Raw genomic sequence first — 22,649 nt, forward strand, 5'->3', positions numbered from 1 at the left:
TTCAGTTGTGAGGAAGTGCTCAATCCCACGGAATTTCAAATCTATGTTCATTACTGAATCTCCTACTGAGTTTCTGCTCTGAGGTATGCAGTAAGTTTTCAACATATTTCCACAGCAGATATAATGGTCAGGTAATACATACCAATATTTATTACATCTCGAATTTATTTCTGTGGGTCTCATCCTCTGTAATTTTTTCTGGGTTTCAATTTAATCATTGAGAAATATTTACTCTCGGTGAGTCATTATGTTTCTGCTCAGGTGAGCTTGGGGGAGAACAGGCTCATCTGCCAGGTTTTTATAGTAGGTAGCTAGTAAGCCATGAACAGGACAGGAGAGCGATCCCCGCAACACACACCAGGAGTATCAGGAGACCATCAGGTGATGGTCAGGCAGTCGTTAACTGTTTCTCTAAAGTAATAATTGGACACAGCTGGCGCCAGGGAACGGTGGTCTCCTAATAGATCGAAAATAACTGAAATTGATCAGCAGCTTCCCAGTAGACCACAGAAGTGGGAGAAGTAATGCAAGATCCAGGAAGTAGGCCAACGTAAAAACCTCAAGTAAAGAGGTAAAGCTGCGCACTTGGTGTCTCAAGTTCAATTTGCCTGCTTGGCCCTCTTCCAAGTGTACCTTCCTTTTCTCACTGCTCTAAATCTTTTTTTTTTTTTTTTTTTTTTTTTTTTGAGACGGAGTCTCACTCTTTCGCCCAGGCTGGAGTGCAGTGGCCCAATCTTGGCTCATTGCACACTCCGCCTCCCGGGTTCATGACATTCTCCTGCCTCAGCCTCCCGAGTAGTTGGGACTACAGGCGCCGCCACCACGCCCGGCTAATTTTTTGTATTTTTAGTAGAGACGAGGTTTCACCGGGTTAGCCAGGATGATCTCGATCTCCTGACCTCGTGATCCGCCCGCTTCGGCCTCCCAAAGTGCTGGGATTACAGGCGTGAGCCACCACGCCCGGCCCACTGCTCTAAAGCTTTTTAATAAACTTTCACTTCTGTTCTAAAACTTACCTCGGTCTCTCTTTCTGCCTTATGCCCCTCAGTTGAATTCTTTCTTCTGAGAAGGCAAGAACTGAGGTTGCTGTAGACCCATACCGGTAACTACCACCACTAATAAGGTGTTGTCAGTTAAAGCAATAAGCCCAAAATGAGAGAGTTAAGTCTTTAGTCAATTGTTGAGTTGATATAATCAAGAGTCTAACATTAGAGTAAAGGGTGACTCTCCCTATTGTCTTTACCCCACGCAATGACACACAGGTGGGGGCCAGGTAGATCAGCGAAGACCTGGAGGTCATCTTGCTGTTTAGGAAGCCCAGATAAAAGACTCTGGCAGCTTTATGGCCCCTGAGGTTTCGGGTGGTAGCGGGAAGGGAGGGCTATGGGTGGAAAAGTACTAACTACTGAGTTAGATTCAGAGAAAGATCAAAGTTTCCCTCCCCTTCTCCCACAAAAAGGCATCTGTAGAGATGTCTGAAGTCATCCTGGGTGCAAGGCCTCATATAAGAGGCCTAGGACTAAAGGAATAAAGGTGTTGGGGCTAGCAGCAAATAATGTAAATATGCATGCCAGCGTATATGCATGACCGGCATGACCAGCTGGAGTCCTCGGACATAACTCCCCTTGAAGACTATAATGGACTGGCTATGCACCAAGTCTAGTACGTGTTTGGATGGCAGTTCACCCCTCTGGGGCCTATCAGGTAAAGGCTTTGTCATTGCCTGAGGTCTGGCCTGAAAAGTTACACATAGGTTTTTAACCATGTGTTCTTTGAGACTTCTCATTATGTTAATAGTTGCATTCATTACTTATTTTAATATTCCCAATAGCTCCATGTGATTATCTATGCTTCACTGATGAAGGAACTAGGGGTTACACATTGTTAAAAAATTTGCTTAAGTTTACAAAAACATTTTACAAAAGGGTCAGAGCTCACCTGACTCTAAAACTCTCATTTATATCATTATATTGTATATTGTTTCCTAATTAAGTAAATTTCAAGTAACACCATCATTGAAAGAGGTCATTCTCTGACTCTTCTATACAGTTTTCTTTCCCTTGGCTGAATTTAATCAAATGAACTCTGCTAATTTGCCCAGTTTTGTAAATCTCTTCTCTTAATGTCCTGTTTTTGAACTATTTTAAGTAGATGGAAATCCTGTTTCCTTAGAAACATTTTATACCTCTTTGTTGTCAACCTGTCCAATTGGAGCACTTTTTTGAAAATTCTTTCCCTCATTTTTTTTTCCTCTTAGCTCAACACTCTCCAATCTTTGAGTTCCTTCTAGGTTGTTCTTTCACCTGATGGACAAGGAAGGCATTGTTATACATTAGTTTCGTCTAATCCTAGTGAACTTTCCACCTTATGAATTTTTCCATCTGCTATTTGTTCTGATACATTATATTTAACTTTCTGTGAGTCCTTATATATTTTTTATTTAAAAGTGTAACATCTTGGTAGGATTGGGGTGTCAATGTATATGCTGTTTCACTGTCAGTGTAACTTAATTTCACACAGATTTGGGGGAAATGCAGTTCTCTGTGGGGAAAAAAAAAAAAAACAAAAGAAAATCAAATGAAACAATTTAATATTTTATAATCATCCTCTATGGAGAGTAGAAGTGGAACAATAAATGTAGAAGGATGCTGAAAATAGCAGAAGTCTTGGCAATTCTGTGTATGAGGTCATGGTATACTGAGATATGAGGAATGAGAGATTTAAGGATAGTCTACAATACCTTGATACTTCAAGTCCACTAGAAAACATAGCAGGACCAGGAGATGTGCTTTGTCTGGCTATATGAGTGTTATTTTCTTTCTCATTTTTTTTTTAATTTCCCCCCACCAGCTCAGAAATTTGCTAGAAATATATACAGCAATAAGCAATGCTACAGATTTCTAAGCCTATATCTTTCATTCTCCTAAATTGTTACTATTCTTACTCTGATAAGCCAAGTGACATTTTTTTTTTTTTAATTTCTAGTTAATATTCTTTCTTCCTTTCTAAAACCTCTCTTAACCCATTTCCAAATCTGAGGCACATCAAATGAGTCTACTTTCTTGGGGACTCCCTGTGTCCTGGGCAATCTTCTTCAAGGTTGTTTTCAATTGTATTATAAATATAAATTTATATATTTCTTTTGGCACCATTTAGGGTGCCAAATTTTCTTGAGGAAAAGGGTGCTAAATAAATAATTGTTGAAATAATGACCCAATAAAACAAACCTTCCTGTATAAATATACACACAGAGAGAGTAAAGAAACTGAATTGGGAAATAGTAGATTCCCTTATGTCATTCAGATGTTTCAAGAAACCTCACTTTTCTGTATGTTTATAGAAATGAATTTGTAATTCTTTCCTTAATTTATGAATTTTATTTCAACAACTCTATGTATTGAGTCACAATGTGACACCAAATCTTTTTTCTTAGAATACTGATGATAGATGTCAAAGGTTCATTTAAGTTATGACCTCAATATAAAGAAGTATGATGCCATAGATAAGTATGTAGAAAGTCGAATTAAGTTAAAGTTGATATGATGGTGAAACCAGTTGGACAAATAAAGAAAGATTATGGCCAGTTATTGGCTACTTATAAATCTTTTACAGAATAAGTTTAAAAATCTATAGCCTAGGCATACCTTCTACCTTAGCATAAGTATTCCCTCACCTTGGAAACTTCATATAACAAGTTTATAATATTAGAACACCAAGTCTTCCACAGTGAAGAAAATATAGTCACACTGTAGCCACAGCAATTTGTACATTTAATGGGTATATTTTCCTAACTTTTGGTTGTCATGTGTTGATAAAACTTGCCATAAAATAGTAGGTGATATCTGCTATCAACTCTTATAGTTTTAACTATTTAAATTTGAATGTATTTGCAATATTCACACTAGCTAAAAGTAACCTAAAGAAAATTTGAGCTGAAAATTGTGATACTTGACTTACCCCTGAGCTGAAAGTTCTTAAGAAATAAATCTGAATAAACCTATTTATTTCATTCATGTATTCCCATGATAAAGATGTACTGGGCCGGGCGCGGTGGCTCAAGCCTGTAATCCCAGCACTTTGGGAGGCCGAGACGGGCGGATCACAAGGTCAGGAGATCGAGACCATCCTGGCTAACCCGGTGAAACCCCTTCTCTACTAAAAAATACAAAAAAAAACTAGCCGGGCGAGGTGGCGGGCAGTCCCAGCTACTCTGGAGGCTGAGGCAGGAGAATGGCGTGAACCCGAAAGGCGGAGCTTGCAGTGAGCTGAGATCTGGCAACTGCACTCCAGTTTGGGCGACAGACCAAGACTCTGTCTAAAAAAAAAAAAAAAAAAAAAAAAAAAAAAAAAAAAAAAAAAAAAAAAGTTGTACTGGACATGCACAGTATAAGCATTTTGAGACATGTAATACTTAAGGAAATAAAGCATATACATAGTAAGTTGTTACATGTGGATTGGGTACAAATAAAGTAAATACAAAACAAATGAGGAAAATGTATTTTATATAAGAGAACATGATAGAAAACTTCAGGAGGAAGTTGATATTTTAGCTGAGGCTTAAATAGTACACAAAAATAGCTAAATTTTCTTGATTAAGAAAAAAATTAAACACTCTAAAGTGAGTGGAACGTATTTAAAAAAAAAAAAAATGTCATCTTTTGGCTTGGCGTGGTGGCTCATACCTGTAATCCCAGCATTTTGGGAGGCCGAGGCGGGTGGATCACTTGAAGTAAGGAGTTTGAGACCAGCCTGGCCAACATGGTGAAACCCTGTCTCTCCTAAAAATCCAAAAATTAGCCAGGTGTGGTAGTGCACACTTGTAGTCCCAGCTACTCGGGAGGCTGAGATAGGAGAATTGCTTGAACCTGGGAGGTGGAGGTTGCAGTGAGCCAAGATCGTGCTACTACACTCCAGTCTGGGTGACAGCAAGACTCTGAATCAAAACAAAACAAAACAAAAAACAACAACAAAAAAACCTCAGCCAGAAAATGATAGATACTGCACAATCTCATTATTAGAAATTTAAAAACAAGCACAGTTAATGAATAGTTCCTTAAATCACATTAAGAGTTAACTTCACGAAGTGAGAAGTAGAGTGACTGAGAGGAAATATGAAAAGTTACTGAGTCCCAGAAATATCTTATTTCTTTAATCTAAAAAAAAAAGTAATATTTTAAGAGAAGCAGATAATGGGGCACATAAAGAACCTTTTATTTCAGCCTACAAAATTTGGACTTTATATGAGAGTCAACTGGGCATTAGGGAACTATTCTTAAGCTTTGAACAGATAAGAGCCAAAATATACGTTGTTCTCTTCGGAGGATAATAAGACAGTTACAGGTAGAGGTGACTACAGATGAACTGAATGAAGATGTGAAGAAACTACCTCCATTCAAAAGCTAATCATAACCTAAACTTTATTAGATAGAATGGGAATACAATGAAATAATTAAGAAAAAAAAGAGAAAGAGTAGAATGCATTAAACATGGCAACTAATATGGCTAACCAGCGTGAAAGAGCATAAAGATAAATATTTACTGTAACTCAAATAAATAAAGGCAAAAAAAGATGTCTGGGTTATTGATGGAAAAGGGGAAAATCAGGAAAAGAGTGTAATATGTATTAGAACAATAATCAGAGATTCTAAGGTTACATTATGTGTCAGAAATCTTAAATGTTTATAAATGGGCTAAATCTTTTAATCTTCACAGCAAACTATGGGATATGAACTAATATTATTTCATTTTAACAAAAAAGAAACTGAGGCAAAAATCAGTTCAAATATTTTGTGCATTGTCCCAAAGCTACTGTCAGAAACAGAAATTAACCCAGACTGCCAGACTAATTCCTGAATTCTTAATCACAACACTCTTTTACCATTTTGCCTGAAATAATTGAGTGCTTCTTCCGTAGAAACACCATTTCAAGTGCTTTATATACACAGTAAGTCATTTAGTCTTTAAATAATCTTATGAGGAGAATATGTTTATGATCTTGATTTTAGTAAATGTCAGCATAAGAACTTAAAAATAGCTTCCTGTCTCCTGAATCTGCACACTTCACCACTATTAAATTTGCCCCTGAGATAATTGGTTTTAGACTTCCTGAGTTTGAAGTATAAGTGCAGCATTTAAGTGCAAATATCCCATTAGAAATTAGGTATAGAATCACAGGAGGAATTTCACCTAGGTACACTTATGACACACTTCCACTTAGAGAGATTTTTAGCTAGAATCATAGGAAGAAATAGGATAATAACCAGAGAAGAGAAAATACTATCACAGACAATTAAAATTATTGTCTTACAGAAGACACAAGAAACAACAGTATTTCCTGTATATGTTCAAGAAAATTAGGGTGAATTTGTTTATAAAAGGGTTACCAGTGCTTAAATAAACAATAAAGTTTTAGATTTAATAAACACTAACAAGAATCATTAAATTGTGTGTTAAATAGAACTAATCAACAATAGTTCACAAATGTAATAACAAATTAAATCTTTCTCAAATATTTTCATTGTATCACAGTCATACGGTTGTTTAGGGGGATAATCAGGTATTTAGGTTTCTAGCATTCATGAGACTTAATACGCCATTCCTTTGTTCATATTTGTGCTTCGCTGTTTTGGGTAACTAAAAAAAGTGTTTATTTACACAACTTCTGCAATCCTAAATTCTAATGCAGAAAAAGTCTAATAGTTTCTGAAGCCATTAAAGGACAACTCAATAATATATTCAGTAATATTGATCAGATAAACATTTCTAAATTTATTCCAAGATCAGTTATTTTTATTATTTTAAAATATTTAACCATATATTCAAGATGTTAATTGCCTATAAATATCACAGAAGGCATAACTGTTAAATTGAAATCAAAGAAGGAAATTTGTACGTGAGATATAATCACCTTACAAATAAGAATAGTGCATAACATGGAGTAGTTTCATTTGTCATGGATTTTCAATTAAATAAGAATTAAAATTTTAGCTAGCTATGGTCATTACATTTATTATGATAAAGAGAGGTGTATTTTATTCATTGAGATAAATACATTGTTGCCATTAGAATGAGTTATATTGCCTCATTTAGCACTTCAAAAATTTTATGAATTACGCTAATTTTATTTTTTAATAGAGTCTATGTCTATAAAATTATTCCTTCTTCACACAGATAGATATTATATTAATAAAATAAATGTAATATCTCTGAAAACAAGAACTGTACCAAGATATCACTAGCAGTTGATATCTTGTTGGTGATTAATTAGATTGTTACTTAATCAATTCTAATAGGTTGTAAGAATGCCCATTACCTACAAAACATTATTGTAACAGTAAAGGAAGAGATCAGTTTCAAAATATTTCTTCTATTCTTTCGAAGTCTAAAGACTCCTCACCAGAGATGCCTCTCTGAGTCTTAAAAGTGTTTATGTTTAAAATTAATACTTTGGGCTGGGCACAGTGGCTCCTGCCTGTAATTCCAGCACTTTGGGAGGCTGAGGCAGGTGGATCATTGAACTTAGGCTAACTGTATTTATTTAACGGAGATGATGAAATCCCATCTCCATTAAAAATACAAAAATTAGCCAGGTGCGTTAGCATGCATCTGTGGTCCCATCTACTAGGGAGACTGAGGCATAAAAATTGCTTGAGTCCAAGAGACTGAGGTTGTAGTAAGTCAAAATTGTGCCACTGCACTCCAGCGTGAGTGACAGAGTGAGACTGCATATCAAACAAAACGATAATAATAACAATATTTCACACTGTAGTCTGTTTTGTTAACCACTATGTACACAAAACATGTGTCTGGCACATTCACTGTTCAAGAAATGTTTGTTAACTTAATGGATAAACATTATCAGGTTATACTTTTTTTAGTAACACAAATCCCTGATAATGGAATCAAGAAGTGAAAATAGCAAGAATCAAGTCAAAGCACAATGGGCATGCTTCACAGAGTTGCCTAGGGTCACTGAACAAAGAGAATCCAAGCTAAACAAAATTGCTCATAAGCTTAATTCAACTGATGTAATTTTTTTAATTGCCCTAGATTAACTTTCTTTTTTTCTTGTTTAAACACAAGTAAAATAATCCTAATTTATGTATATTGAAATCCCTAATTCCATTAATAAATCTAAACATTAAAAAGTTCCCACAGCCTGAAATCATAGCTTTATTGTTAACATTCTTTCAGAGATTTGAGCTGAATTTAAAAATGTTTTCTCAATATTCATATACCATTCATTTATCTGTTTAGGGATAAGGTGACAAACGTGACCTTTATTCTTAAGAGTTACAGGAATAATTTTTTTTAAATACTATAATAAATGTATTTACCACTTATGATAGTTACTCCAAGCAAACAAATAGAATTTGCAGTGTTACAGGAATGAGTAGGAAATAGAGCATTTAAGAACGCCACAACTAACTGTTACTCTATTATTTTATTATACACTCTAGCCAAAATAGAATAGCCTTAGTCTGACCTTGCAAAAATATCTCCCATTTCTGTGTACCTGTGGGTGTGTAAGTATGTGTGTTTGTGTGTGTGTGCACATATGCACATATGCTGGTTCTTCTAGATTGAGTAGTCCTCTCCCCAGACATGTTTATCTATTAATGAGATGGAAGAGTACCCTTGACTCCCTTGTGAAACTTGCGAGAGGAGTGTGGCTCATTTACTCCCACTCAGCATGTTCAAACCCTTTGTGGGAGCAGAGCACGCAGGTGAGTGGGTGCTGGCACCAGAGCAAGTGTTTTTGGGCCCTGGCCCCATAGTGGCATCTGGGGTGTGTTACAATTAATACTCTTTTAGCTTGGCCATCTGCAGATGGCTTAAGTGTTAAACAGTTCAGTGAAGAGTCAATGTGAAAGCCTTATTGGGTTCCCACACCTAGTTCATCCTGAATTCTTGTCCAGTGTCCAGGAAGATCAGGTCCCATGAACAGTTTGAAAGGTGATGAATGTGGAGGATTTTATTAAGCAGTAGAAGTGGTTCTCAGTGGAAGGGGAGCTGGAAAGGGATGGAGTGGGGAGAAAGTCATCTTTTCCTGAAGCTGGGTCATCTCCAGCAGTGCTCCTCTTCAAAATCAATCATGCTGTCTGAAGCTAAGTCTCATATATCAGTAGTCTCCAATGCTCAGTTGTTGCTTCTCACAACACTTCTGATAACACTCAGCCAGTTGTCTCTCCTCCACTGGAGGTCTGGGGTTTATATGGGCGCAGGGCAGGAGACTGGGGTGGACCAAGAAATGACATTAGGGTGGGAAAACAGAGAAGTGAAGTTCTCACTTAGGGCCATAGGCTCACGCTTGAGGGTGAAGCCCTTGCTAGGGACCCCTACCATCTTCTACTCAGTATTTCCCTGCCTCCTGTCCAAATCATTAACTATTGTTGATTCCTTTGAAATTTAAATCTGCTGAACACAAATGTCACCTATTCGAAGAAAGAAAACAAATCCCATTTTAATACAACTCTGATTATGTTAAAGAATTCTAATCTTTTACTCAGTTTTCCATATGAATATGGTATTGTGCAAGTTGTTGCAAGTCATTCTTTTGTGTTGTAGTAACTGACTAATTTTCTTTTATTTCCAACAGAACATAAAGTGTTTAAAGGCAAGACAATGTTTACTCAGTTTAGCACTCTAAATTTCTAGCATAGGGTGGGCTCAGAAAACAAATATTTGTCTAATCAATTAAAGGATAATACATAAATACAAGAGGTTATGATAAGTTATTACTTAGCTGAATAACCACAGTGTTTTAGAGTATAAAAGGGAAGACAAAAAAGCAAGAATATTGGATTTCAATTTAGTGCAACACAAACATGAGGGCTATTTAGCTGCAACATCTGTCACCCCATTGATCGCAAGAGTTGATTTGGCTGATGTGACTGGCTAGGGAGGTGTCCCCTTCCTCTCTCTCCATTCTATGTGCATCCCTCCTGAAGTTGTGTGCTCAGTCAAAGAGGATGATCATCACTGATAGAGGAGGACTGGTCTGCAGTCAAGGGTATACGAGGAGCTGCACTCCCCTGCTAGAAACTCCAAACAAGCTCTCAATTTAGTTCAAAAAATATTTATTGGATGTTTCGTGTATGTCAGGCATTGTTTTAGATAGTTCATTTGAAATAGTGGTCTTCAAATGTGTTCATCTTGCACTCTTAGCCATAACATACAAATGAATATTTTAAGTGATCATGATAGATATCAGAGACAGGTATATTATTTCTATAAATTGCATGTTAATATGTTAGCCTTAACAGAAAATTATTAGGGAATATATGAAAGTATATATATGTATATAAAATTTATAATGTTTTCTTATCAAAACTCAATAGATTGTTCTTCTCAACCCCCCAGTGTAAGTCTCTGCTGTTAAATAAATATACAAACTTAATGTTATTGCTTTTAAAATGAAGACATTGTCACATTTCAAATAGGTATTAGATTGGTGCAAAAGTAATTGCAGTATTTGTATTAATAAAACTATAGGGCAAACAAATGAGAAAAAAAGACTGGGCTCATTACACATGACAAAAGGCAAAATAGGTCTTACACAGATATTTAAAATAGCAAATTTCCCCACTTAGGCATGCAGTCTCAGTCTACATTCAAAACAGTTATATGTGGGACTTGAGAAATGCTGAAAGATTAGTTTACTCTACAGTATGTGTAACATATATACACAATCTCCAGATTTCAATCACCATAAAAAATGTTTCACAGCTGCTCGCTGAAAACAAATAACAACAGTAAACCAACCACAGGTAAATATATTTTTTAATAATTTTAAAACTGTTAATTTTTGTTTCTCCTGGTAAAATTGAGTCAATTTTTGAGTAAAATCTGGCCAGGCATGGTGGTTCATGCCTGTAATCCCAGCACTTTGCTAGGCCAAGGTGGGTGCATCACTTGAGGCCAGAAGTTTGAATCCAGCTTGGCCAACATGGTAAAACCTCGTCTCTACTAAAAATACAAAAATTAACCGACTGTGGTGCTGCACTCTTATAGTCCTAGCTACTCGGGAGGCTGAGGTGGGAGGATCACTTGGACCCAGGTGATAGATGTTGCGGTGGGCCAAGATCGTTCCATTATACTCCAGCCTGGGCAACAGAGTGAGACTCTCTCCTGCACCTCCCCTCCCCCAAAAAAGAGAGTAAATTGATAAAAATCTCATTATGGCCACTGCCCAGATGAATCAGAAAGATGCCAAATGAAAGGAATAGGCAATGGGAGTAGATATTTTTCATAATATTCAAGAGAGAATTTCCCTATAATTCAACATTTTCTGAATTCTTGTGCTAACAATGTATAATAGTGGTAAATACTACTATAGATATGTGTGTGTGAACATATTCATAAAACATGAATGTAAAGCAATTCAAAAAGAGTTAAAGAAATTAATACCCACTTATCTTTCATTCAACAAGAGTGTAATTTAAATTTCGTTGACAACCTGTAGTTTAGAATTCTTAATTTCATATCATAGCCGAAGTAATTAACTTATTCAACCAACAAATATTTAATGAGTTCCTACTACATGCCATGTGCTATTTTAGGATATAGCAAGGAACAATTACACCCCCTTCCTTGTTAGAGCTTATATTTCTGTGGACATAGACAAGGATATAAGCAAATATATGTACTGTACATAAATTGATGAGAAGTTTTGTAGTGAAGAACTTATGATTAAGAGAGCCAGAAAGTATCAGAGATTACTTTGGACAGTGCTCTTTTATGTAAAGCAATCAGAGAGTGTAGAAAAAGTGCCGTGTTAGAATTTGAGATGCAAGCCAAACATTTATCTGAAGAGCACCATGAATTGAAGGAAGAATTGGTGCAAAGCAGGATCAAAGAAAAGCAAGAAAGCCTGATTAAGTACCTAGAGAAGAATAAGTAAGGGAGTCAGAGACAGGAGATGAGACCAGGGATGTGAGGCAATATAAAAATTTTATCTTCCATTTTGAGAGTGATTCGATACCATTACAGAGCTATGAACAAAGAAGTGACATAACTTAGATGGGTAGAGCTGGCTCTTTTCTGAAAATCGAGTTTGGGGTACACATAACAGAGTTAGGAAGCCCAATGAGAGTTAGGGATGCTGTCGAAATAATTGAAGTGAAAGATTGTCCAGGTATTAGCATATGTGGTGAAGATGAGAATCTGGATTCATATTATATTTTGAAGGTAGTCAAAAAATAGTTTGCAATTGGATTAGATGTAGAGCATGAAAACTAGAGAGGATTTAAGAAATACTTAAACAAGTGAGTTACTTCCTATATACAATGGGGTGAAGGCATTGGGTAAATACAACTGTTCAAATGGGATAAATGGCTGAAACAAAGGTTCTATAGGCTTTATGCAAATCCAAAATCCAGTGGGAAGTCAAATCCTAAAGCTCCAAAATTATCTCCTTTGACTCCTTTGACATGGAAGCTGCCAAAGCTTGGGACTTACACCCTCTGAAGCCATGGCTTAAGCTCTACATTGGTGACTTTCAACCATGGCTGGAGCTGCTGGGATACAGAGCACCAAGTCCCTAGGCTACACACAGCACGGTGACCCTGGGCCCAGGCCATAAAACCATTTTTTTCTCCTAGACCTCTGGGCCTGTGATGGAAGGGACTGTTGTGAAGAGCTCTGACATGCCCTGGAGACATTTTCCTCATTGTCTTGGGAATTAACATTCAGGTCTTCATTCATTGTGCAAATTTATGCAGTCAACTTGGATTTCCCTTCAGAAAATAGGATTTTCTTTTCTATCACATTAACAGGCTGCAAATTTTCTGAATTTTTATGCTCAGTTTCCTTTACAAAATTGAGTGCCTTTAAGAGCACCCAAGTCACCACTTGAATGCTTTGCTGGTGGAAATTTTTTCCACCAGATCCCCTAAATCATCTCTCTCAGTTTCCAAGTTCTGCAAATCTCTAGGACAGGGACAAAATGCTGCCAGTCTCTCTGCTAAAAAATAACAATAATCACCTTTGCCCCAGTTCCCAAAAAGTTCCTCATTTTCATCTGAGACCACCTCAGCCTGGACTTTATTGTCCATATCACTACCAGTATTTTGGGCAAAGCCATTCAGCAAGTCTCTAGGAAGTTCCACAGTTTTGCACATTTTCCTGTCTTCCTCTGAGCCCTCCAAACTGTACCAACCTCTGCCTGTTACCCAGTTCCAAAGTAGTTCCAGATTTACTGTTATCTTTATAGCAGTGCCCCACTCAACTGGTACTAATTTACTGTATTAGTCAATTTTTATGCTACTGATAAAGACATACCCAAGACTGGGAAATTTATATTAAAGACAGTGGTTAAATGGACTTACAGTTCCATGTGGCTGGGGAGGCCTCATTATCATGGAGGGAGGCAAGGAAGAGCAAGTCATGTCTTACATGGATTGCAACAGGCAGAGAGAGAATTTGTTCAGCACAACTTCTCTTGAAAAAAGCATCAGATCTTGTTAAACTTACTCACTATCACAAGAATAGCACAGGAAAGACCTTTCCCCATGATTCAACTACTTCCTAGTTGGTACAACCCATAACATGTGGTATTTCAAGATGAGATTTGGGTAGGGACACAGTCAAACCTTATCAGTAATCTTCTTCATAAAGACTTTCCATTTGGGTCAATAGAGTGATACAGACTCTTTTCTTTCATTTAGAAATGTGCATTTAAGATTCATCTCTTTCTTTTTTGTGGCTTAATAGTTCATTTTAAAAAGTTGCTGAATAATATTTCATTGTACATATGTACCACGATTTTTTTATCCCTTGACTCATCTAAGGACATCTTGTTTCCCTCCAATTTTGTGGCAAGTATGAATAAAACTTCTATAAGCATTAATGTGCAGGTAAAACCGACCAAAGAGAAATTCTTGGACCTTCAACTATGAGAATATTAGCAAAAGAGCTATCAAATACTGTTAAAGCACATACAGTGAGTGAAATAAAGGAAGGCAAGAAGAACATGTTACCAAGAAAGAGCATGTTACCAAGGGAAAAATAATGTTTCATGAAGGAATAGCTGAGCAAATGTATCAAACTAATTTGGCAAATGAGAAATTAAATATAAGAAGAAAATAAGAATAGAAATTGAACTGAGCAATGGGCTGTTAATCAACCTGATAAACACAATTCAGTGGAGGAGAGGGAACTGGAGTACTTTTACAGTATTTATTTTTGGTCATTTCTGATGCTATAACAAAGTACTTGAGATTGGATAATTTATAACAACAGAAATTATTCTGGAGGTGCAAAGTCCAAGATCAAGGCACTGGCAGATTCATTATCTGATCTAAGTGTCCTCACATGGCATAAAGGATGAAGGAAGGGCAAAAGGACCTGGTTATTTCCTTCCAGTCCTTTTATAAAGATGCTAATCCCTCTTATGAGAGTAGTCTTCTGAAAGCCCTACCTCTTTAATAGTATCCAATTGGTGATTACTTTTCAACTACATTCAAATCATAGCAATATTTGACGAAAAGTAGATAAATAAATAAAGGCAGAAGAGCAAAGAGAAAAACTATGGAAAACTCTCCAGAATTGTTGCTATGAAGAATGAGGTCCATAGGTTTTAGGAGTTATGAGGTTTTAGAAGAAATATGGGTGTAAGATTTTCTTCATGGGGGATTGTCCAACATTAATATAGGGGACTTTAGATTACAATTTTATGTTAATAGTAATAATTCATCATTCAGCAATTTTGTGACAGGAGAGAGTGGAAATAATTTTAGAAGCAAAGTTCTTTAAGTATTTCACAGTGCTTTAATTTTAGCTATCATTGTGTTCCAGTGCTAAGTATAAATATTTTTTTGCTATAAGCACAAAAGTTTACCTCATCTACATATAGGATTGGATTTTCTACACTGACAGTAATTTAAAACAACACAATAAGTATTTCAATGTAAAGTGTTTAATAAATGATTTCCAAGTATATGTGGATACATGTATAAGTAATTATTCTTCCATATGATTATATACTCTGGGTGACATATAAGAGAACTCCTATCTATATATAAATTTATGTCATACTTTAAAATATACTTTTACTTAAAATTTTAAAATATATTGTATATTCAGTTATAAATGTTATGTACTCTTGTTTTACTACTTTTTTTTTTTTTTACTAATTTATATGGCTACCTTAAAGTTATTTTTATAAACATTTAGTTTACACAAAATAAAAGGGAAAGATAATAACATCTGAAAATTGTGTGTCATTTTGTAAACTATTTCATTCAAAAAGTTCTGCTCTGACAAGTCAGGTGGTTTATGAGTCCAGAATTATCCTCATAACAAAATCAGACACAAAAGTACAAAAAAAGAAAACTATGTACAAATGTATCTCATAGAGAGACAAAAATTCTTAACAAAATATTAGCAAATAAGTTTAACCATACATATTTTCAAATCATAGAATTTGCATACCTTTACCATTGGGATCTACTCAACAAATGCAAATCTGGTTCAATATTTGAAAATCTATTACTGTTCCCATATTAACAGACAAAAGAAGAAAAATCTCACGATACTTTGATTTAATGGAGAAATAAGCATTTGACACAATTTAAAACCCAGTTTTGTTAAAACTTTTAGGAAATTAGGAATAGAGGGGAAATTATTCAAATTGATGAACCCATATACAAAAACTTGCAATTAAAATAATATTTAATGATTTTTAAAATGGCTATTTCACCATTGAATTAGTGATCAAGACAAAATAAAGAATAAGTTAAATATATCAAATGGCACCACTATTATTTAGAATAGTTCTAGAAATTCTAGCCAGAACACTATTAGAAAATAAAATAAGATAAAACCATACATACTGTAAAGGAGTAAATAAAATGTCTATATTCACAGACAACATGTAGTCTATATAGAAAATACTAAGGACTCTACCAAAATATTTCATATACCTAATAAGTGAGTTCAGCAAATTCACACGCTATAAGGTCAACAAGTAAAAATCAATTGAATTTCCGTGTATTAACAACAGATACAGGAAACTGAAGTTAAAAGCAATACCATTTACGGTCACTCAATAATTAAAATATTTAGGAATAAATGTATACAACATATATAAAAATATACACTGAAAACTATAAAATACCGATGAAATATATTTAAAATAATATTTAAATATATGCGACATATACCAAGCTTATGAATTGGAAATCTCAACATAGTAAAGATGTCAAGTGTCCTCAAACTGATATATAGTTCTATAAAAATCCTTACCAAATCGCAATAGTTTTGTAGATACACAAATTCATTCTAAAATTTAACATGAATGACAAAGAAAACAATATAGCAAAACCAATTCTGTAAAAGAAGAATACAGTAGAAATAACCATTTTCTTTGTCTTCAAGACTTATTATATAGCTACAATAGTCAAGCCTATGTGGTATTGGTAGAAAAATAGACATATAGATCAAGGGAATACAAAAGTACACCAAGATGAATTTGAAAAGATGCAAAAGCAATTGAATGCAAAATCCAGAAAAATTGGATATTTGTAGACAAAGTGAACTTCAACCTAAACCTCACATCTTACACAAAAATTTAAATAGAGCAGAGAATTTACTATAAAAAAAAAAAACAAGTAAAACTTTAAAACACAGGATAGGAGAAAATCTGTGCAAATCAGAGGCTGATGAATTCTTAGGCATGAGACTAGAAGAATAATCACACAAAAAAATTGATAAATTATATTTTATCAAAATAAAATATTTTTGCTCTGCTAAGTCTTTATCTGTTAGGATAAAAATACAAGCTACAGACAGCAAAACAGATTTTTAAGCCACAGAGCTGACAAACGATTAGTATCTATAAATATAAAGAATTCATTAAAAAATCCAATGAGAAAACTGGCAAAAGAAGGAACAATTCACCAATTCGCTGAAAGGATACATTGAAACATGCATGAAGAGATGTTGAACATCATTTGCCAATAGAGAAATGCAAACTAAGACCACAATGAGGTATCACTACACACTGATTAGAAAAGCCAAAAAAACAATAATAACACCAAATGCTGTCCAGAAACAGAGAAACTATACATTTCATACATTACTGATGGGAAAATAAAATAGGTACAGCACTATGGACAACAGTTTGGCAGTCTGAAAAGGTTACATTTATATTCAATCCAACAATTATACTCTTGACAATTTATCCTAAAGCAAAGACACCTTATATTCTGACAAAATCCTACACACTTATCTTCACAGCAGCCTTGTTCATAACAGCTGAACACAGGAAACAACCCAAATGCCCTACACTAGGTGAATGATGATATAATCTGTGCTACGTTTGAACCCAAAATAGGAATGAACTATTATTACAAATAGCAACTTAGATGGATCTGAAGAGCATTATGCTGACTGAAAAAGCCAGTCTAAAAAGATCACATGCCGTATGATTCTATTTATATGACATTCTCAAAATGACACAATTATAGAGAAGGAGAATAAATTAATATGTTGGGGAAAGTAAATAAAAGGCATTGGGGATGGTAAGAGGAGATGTATATAAAGTAGAAGGAAGAGAGAAATCTTTGTGGTGAAGGAGTAGTTACACATCTTGCTTGTGGTAGTGCTGACGACAATCTATGCACATAATTAACTGTATAGAATTCATCATGCATATTTTACGGATGTCAATTTCCTGATTTTTGTATTCTATTTATATAAGATATAACTATTGGGGGAAACTGGGTGAAGGGTACATGGGACTCTTCCGTACTATCTTTGCGACTTTCAGTGAATCTAATATTATCTCTAAATAAAAAGTAGATAACAACAGTAACAAAGAAAACAAAAACATCTGCAGATGATACATTTTAGACTATTGTAAAAGAGAGTCATGGGTATACTAAGGACTAAACCCCGGATACTTGGTTTAGTGCATGGGATTAGTCTATGATCTGCTTTTCCAGAATTAAATAATATAATACAATAAAGAACAAGCAGAGAAGCAGATAGCAATGAAATCTCATAAAATTCAATGTTTACAGTTTTTGGCCTGTCAGTAGATTCGACATTATGTAGTGTTTTAAAATTTAACTAGAGTGAGAGAAGTAGAACAATTTTATTATTTTAAAACATGTGTAATGTAGAGTAAAATCCTGTAAAATACTTTAAAACAAAAGAATATGGTAGATTTTTTTTTTTATTTTTTAAGGTTAATTTACTTTTAACAGGAAAAAATGAATTCAAATTGACAAAGAAACTAATATGATAAACTTCATTCCTCAGATAGAAATAGGGTAAATGCAGCAAACCCATCAAAGCCATCTTTATAAAAGGTCATATTCATCAAGCTACATACATCTCTTGTTTGTTTCTTTTGTAGACAATATATACAAGATAGAAGAATACTCTGTCTTCAACCATATAACTATATGAAATGTGATATTATATGTAGTATGAAACTAATTTTCAGATTATTAAATATTGTATGGATAAAGGGAAAAATTACCCAAGCTAGCCTCATTTCCTGAAACAAGTTTTAAAAAATGAGTTATCCTTGGAGCATGAAATATTCAGGGATCTGGAAAGTATAAGTCTAATGTAGATCCTCCTTTATAGATAATAATATGGTTTCTTTACAATAATTTCTTTTCTGCACCATTTTCTGTATTATGCTAAGAGAAGCACCTTAATATATCACACCATCATTTAAGGAGATTATTTATGACTAGCTGAACAAGTTAGAACAGCTTTATTTTTCAACTCACAGTGATAAAACCATCTTTTCTTTAGTGAATACAGTTGCAATTATTAATATCTGGCAACTATGCTATTCTAAGTCCCATAGTGCAGTTGTTCAAAATGCTGTACTGTTTTGTATTACAATGTAACTCTCAGCTTCTAAGTCCAATGTGGATACTCTCTGTTATTCTCTGTGATAATGACCAAATCCTAATTTATTCCCTTACTGTACCTGCATCTACAAATGGAACTATCAAATCAGACTTAATTTTTGTCTCCTATTTTGGGCTTTAAAACAGACTTCAACAATCAAACAAGAGAAATGGCGAGATTAGCTCTCTTTCACCCAGAGAGGAAGCCTTATAATCACATTTGGGGAAAGAAGTTTATACACCAGTTGGAAAATGACTGCCCTGGTCAGACTCAGCAAAGAAGGCAGTTTTAAAAAACAGTGAAAATGGCCATAAAGTCACTAAAGAGACAGTACAGTACTGTTTTGTTGTTTTCTTTATATATTTTTAATAATTGACAATCACAGTCATTACAGACAGGTCAGCTCTATTGTCCTGTAAGTGATGATTTTTTTTTTAAACACCCTCGTTTTGCAGGAGGGACATTGGTACTGTTAATCATAGTGTCTGCATTTTTCCAGAACTAGAGTGGTAGGTGGCAATCGTATGCTTTCTTCTTTCAGTGCCTTTTTAAGTATAACTTAAGTCCATTATAATACTGACTGGCAAATGCATATCCTGTCTTCTAGCATGTTACTGAGTATATAATTCCATTTTCATTTTTGCTATCAGATAAGGTACATTTGTGATTATTAAACAATACTTCTGTCTTTAAAAGATGTTGCACCCAATAGTAATTACTTGGTCTAAGAGATTACATTAGAATATTTTCTAATTAAACTTAATGCTAGTTTTATTTATAAAGAATACAAATCTGCAAAAATGTAGTCACATATATTAAAAAATAAAATCAATTTTGATACTCTATGATATATTAAAAAATCCTTATATACGTTCACCTATAACTTAGATCACAATTTAGTTTGGAAAGTATATTTTAAAGGTTATATTAATTATTACTGTTTTATTCAGTAATGTGGAGATTTTTACCTATGATGATTATAACTTTGTCTTTAAAAAATATTTCAGCAAGATAGTAATCAGGCTACAGTGTCAGTATACCTGGTTGACAACCTTTCAAGATATATTTTTTAAAAAATGCCTGCATGCCACTTTCTCCTGAAGCTGTGCTTTGAGGAAAAATCGTTCCTCAAATAGATCTATAATTTCACTCAGAATACATAAGAGAATATGTTTTTCTGAAAAAGTTTCCAAGCAAATATATTAATGTGCTATTGGTGTCTCAACTTGCCTTGGGTGTAATGAACATAGTCAAGAGATATTTTCTACAAATAGAAAAGATTGAATAATGATAGTTTAGTTACTACACAATAGTGACATCATGTAAATATCTACAATGTTTTGAAATCACATAATTAGCTGATATTTGTACTTTAATTTCACCCTGAGGACAATTTTTCTGCAGACTCTTAGATAAATAAAATTATTTGTAATTGAGTGTGAATAAATAAATAATATTTCAAATAATATTTCCTGATCATAAAATTTTGGAGAAGCAAAGTTAATATAAGTTTTAGATTAAACACTTGTGAGAAATTTACCAATAGCAATAATTATTATATAACGGTTGGATTCATTGAAATTTCAGATACTATACACCCTCTAGAATATAGAAAAAACTGGTAGCAAAAGGCATGAATTACCCCAGATACACACTTTTGACTTCTGGTACAGTAGTTTAAAGGCAATATAGGCAACATGAAACTTCTTATACCTTTCCCATATAACATGTTTTCAATAATTGTGTGTGTGTATGTGTGTACTGAAGGAATTTTAGTTTACTTATGTGATTAGAGGAATGGTTTTTAACTCTTTTCTGTAAGGCCTGGGGGATTGCACAAAGTGATTTAAGGGAGGCTACAGGAAAAGGGGAGAATGACTGCTTTGGTTTTATCTGCGTTCTATACTAGGCTTTAAAAAAAGTATAAGTTCACTTGAAGAAGTATTTTAACTTTTGTGCATGCGTATGTGATACAGTTTCTTGCTCTGTCACCCAGGCTTAGAGCGCAGTGGCACAATCAGCTCACTGCAGCTTCAAACTCCTGAATTTAAGGGATCCTCCCCCATCAACCTCCTGAATAGCTGGGACTACAGGTGCATGTCACCACACCTGGCTAATTTTTCTGCTTTTAGTAGAGACAAGGTCTCATTATATTTCCCAGACTGGTCTCAAACTTCTGGCCTCAAGGTATCCTCCCACCTTGGACTCCCAAAATGCTGGGATTACAGGCAAAGAGTCACCTTCGCTGGCCTGATTTTAACTGCTAAATAAATATTTTATAACCTCTTTCTACATAGAATACGTTAGGTTTTTTTTTTTTTCCTTCTATCTGATAGGGACACATCTTACTTGAAAGGAAAGACAGTCAGAGCCATCCTTTTCTTCCAAGAAGTCAGCTGCTCTGAAGAGCACATTTGTTTTTCTTGTTCTTGATTTTAACAGATAAAGATGATCATTGTTTGCATGCTATCTGTAATTACATGATATTTACATAACAAAACAAGATGATTGTTAAAAGTATTTCAGATTCATGAGATTTTGGTAGAAGCTAGTACATTTCTAAAATCCTCATTAGTTCCCTCATTTCCCGTTTATGAGACTTCATATTTCAAGCTAATCATAACACAATAAGCAATAAGAAAGTCTAGGAAAGTACTATTATAAGACTATAACATAAGATTTACAAATATTCTGTATTCCTAGACAGCACAGCTCAGTGCATCTTTAATGTAATTGTGCATAACAAGGGTGTATTTTTATTTAAAATGAAGATGCCCAAAGTTCATGCCCAGAAATAATAATTTAGTAGGTACTCTGAATCTGCATTTTTAACAACCATCACAGATGGTTCTGCATTAGAAGTTTCATAGACATATTTAGAGACTGACTAAAGTCATCATCATTTCTTCATTATCGTACTTTTCTGTCAACTGTCTTTTTTCCCCAACTCACACTTTCACTTTATTTTATAAACTACAAGTGAGAATACAATGCAAAGTTCTGAATTTATAGTCTAACATGTGGCAGTCATATTCCCAGTGGGTGTTGCTATATTGTTTCCCTGCAGGTCGTGACGGAAGGAGAAATAGTAACGGGGCTAGTATTCTAGATTACGTATCTATAATTCCTGATTATTGTTAGCAACATGTACAATAACATTTCAAAATAAAAGCAAAATAGATTTAAAGAAAAAACACTACGTAAATAATGGTTGGGAACTATTTCATAGGTTGCTAGAGAAAGGAAATATGGTGAGTAATTTTCACTGGAGCATTTACTTATGAGATCTCAAAATATAAAAGAGGCACAGCATGTTACCCTTCAAAATTAATTTCAGAAGCAATTTTGAATTATTATTTTTTGAGACAGGGTCTTTCTCTGTTGCCCAGGCTGGAGTGCAGTGGCTCCATTATGGCTCACTGTAGCCTTGACCTCCAAGGCTCAATCAGTGCTCCCACCTGAGCTTCCTAAATAGCTGAGATTACAGGAGTGTATCATACTATACACAATTTTTTTTTTTTTTTTTTTTGTAGAGACTTGGTCTCAGTATGTTGCCAAGGGGTAAACCATTGTGCTCCACCAAGAAGGATGTAATTTGAATTATTTCTGTGAAACTAAAATAATTATTTTTGAAATGACTGTATCTCACCACAAAATATGTTTTAAAAGTTATTTAGTCTATTACTTTTTTAATCCAAAAAGAAAACATGCACATTTCTGATCTAGGCTAATTCAGCCCTCCCATCACAGCCTCATACAGGGTATTACACTAATAT

At 34.5% G+C, this 22,649-nt stretch overlaps 1 long non-coding RNA gene across 1 annotated transcript in view; it reads left to right on the forward strand.

Moving 5' to 3' along the window:
- The first annotated feature begins 438 nt into the window (after positions 1 to 438).
- LOC108531828 (uncharacterized) overlaps positions 439 to 22,649 on the forward strand; it is a 49,191-nt gene continuing 26,980 nt past the window's right edge. Inside the window, exon 1 of the long non-coding RNA XR_001886294.1 lies at positions 439 to 571. This is a non-coding gene — a long non-coding RNA (uncharacterized LOC108531828). The remainder of the gene's footprint in view (positions 572 to 22,649) is intronic.

This window comes from Rhinopithecus bieti, unplaced genomic scaffold (genome assembly GCF_001698545.2).
Source record: "Rhinopithecus bieti isolate Rb0 unplaced genomic scaffold, ASM169854v2 scaffold_9015, whole genome shotgun sequence".
NCBI classification, from domain to species: Eukaryota; Metazoa; Chordata; class Mammalia; order Primates; family Cercopithecidae; genus Rhinopithecus; species Rhinopithecus bieti.